Raw genomic sequence first — 2,342 nt, 5'->3', positions numbered from 1 at the left:
AGAATCATGAAAGATTTGAACGCGAATTGTAATTGTCAAGATACGAATGAGGTTTAAGATAGAATCAAGTGGCAAACTTGAAGATTAGTTTAGTTTCATATGTTATAATCAATATTTTAATTCATTTTACTTGTCCATAGTTAGCAGTCTATTAGTCTAATTATCCAATGGTCCAATAGTTCAACAGTTCAATATATTCATATATAATTTAATATACATAACTAATACGTATCGTGACCCGTGTACCGGTCTCAGTGTCGATCACAACTCAAAGTATATATATATTTTGGAATCAACTCCGACCCTGTATAGCCAACTCCCACCTTCACATATAGAGTGTCTATGGTTGTTCCAAAATATATATATAGATGGGTCAATATGATAAGTCGAAACCTTGTATACGTGTCCCGTTATTTAAAATGCATAAAGTAAATAAATATATATATCATGACCCATTATACAACGTGTTGTCTCAGAATAAATCCGACGTATTGTTGTACATGTGTCCCGACGGTATGTAAAGTGCAGAAATTAAATAACAATAAATAAAGTTGCGAGAATGTAAATTGCGATAAATTAAATGTTAATCAGTTAGCTGGGAACAGTTAGCTAGGAACAGTTAGCTAGGAACAGTTAGCGTGGAATCTTAACAAAATTTTAATTAGTTAAATCGTTTGTTTCTAACAAATTTTATTTGTCCCATGTTTTCTTCATTATGCCACTTGTTGAATTTTGATAGATCAAAATCCAAATATGAAATTTGAATGGAAATGATTATTCTGCAGTGATCATATACGTATATCGGTGGTTGTAAGTAGGATAGTAAAGGATCGTTGAATCAGATTCGGAGAATGTACAGTGTAACTTATTAATGTGAATTCTAAATATTCCTCGGGTACTACCCACCCGTTAAAATATTTTCATCATTAATAATTTGTACGAAAGAATTTTTAATTACAATCTTTATGAAAATATACATGCATATATATTTTCTTCGAATGTAATTACGAATTTAATGAGTCAATAAGATATTAAACTCATTTGATTTTTCGGTTAAAATTGGAGTACATAATCTTTAAAACATTAAAGATTACATAATCGCTATGAAAACAAATGATGTAGAACAATACATAGAACGATATGTAGAACGAAGTTCATACTCGGAGTACAGATGGTAATATTGAGGCGGGTGAGGTTGATATCCGAGGTATAGTTTGTGATGTTGAGGTTTACGACGCGGTTGTAATTGAGGGTGATAAGAATACCATTGACGTTGATGATGGTGATGCTGTTGATGCTGGTACTGAAGATTGCGATGTTGATGTTACTGGAGGTACTGGTTATGCTGCCCGTGATGCCGCTGGTGTTGGTAACCTTCGCACCAGATTCTCCAAAACCATTACTCGAGCACGTAGTTCGTTAACTTCTTATATTATGTCGGGATGATTGACTATTGAAACGAGCGGGTGAGTAAGATTCGAAATATGGGATAGTATGTAATTGTGACGAGATACTCGGAAAAGAAAAGAGAAAATGGATTCTCGAACAGGTTCGCCGGTAAGTGTTTTAGGTTCATCGCCAAGAGGCAATTTTGGTGGATGGAGGAGATCTTTGATGCAAAAAAAAAAAAAAATTTCGAATAAAGGATGATATTCTAACTTCATAGAATATTTATGTAATACTAAAGATTATGTAGACCACGGACCAATTTACGGCATGTGTCAGGCAATTCTATGGTAGCAGATACTCTAAGATATGAATTTTGTCTATACACTATCGATGCACTAAATGCAGTAAGACGTGTCTAGACTAAAGAATGATAAGCAGGCAGTTCCTAAAGATGATAAGCAGATGGTTTCCGACTAGATATGATATGCAAAACTTTTGACATGTAAACACGGTCGAAGTCCAGACTCACTAATGTATCCTAACAACTACCAGTTAGACACACTAATGGGAGACCTGGTTCGCTAAGACCAACGCTCTGATACCACCTGTAAAGACCTCGACCTTATCCTCCTGGACGAAGTCTTCAACATTTGGTTCCATTGCGATGATCAACTCCAAGTAAGGTCCTTAGTATGAGCTAATGCACAACGGAAGACTTAATTTGTACCTGAGAATAAACATGCTTTAAAAAGTCAACATAAAGTTGGTGAGATATATAGGTTTGATGCTAGCAACATTAAAACTATGGACCACAAGATTTCATATATAAACATTTAATAAAAATATTCTAAGTGGTTGAGCACTTGGTAACCATACTTAACATTTAATCACGTCGCATATTCCCTTTATTATGAAATCTTACTACACTGTACCAAGTGTAGTCATGAAACGAA

Source organism: Rutidosis leptorrhynchoides, chromosome 1 (genome assembly GCF_046630445.1).
Source record: "Rutidosis leptorrhynchoides isolate AG116_Rl617_1_P2 chromosome 1, CSIRO_AGI_Rlap_v1, whole genome shotgun sequence".
NCBI lineage: Eukaryota > Viridiplantae > Streptophyta > Magnoliopsida > Asterales > Asteraceae > Rutidosis > Rutidosis leptorrhynchoides.
Note: the sequence above shows the minus strand (reverse complement) of the source record.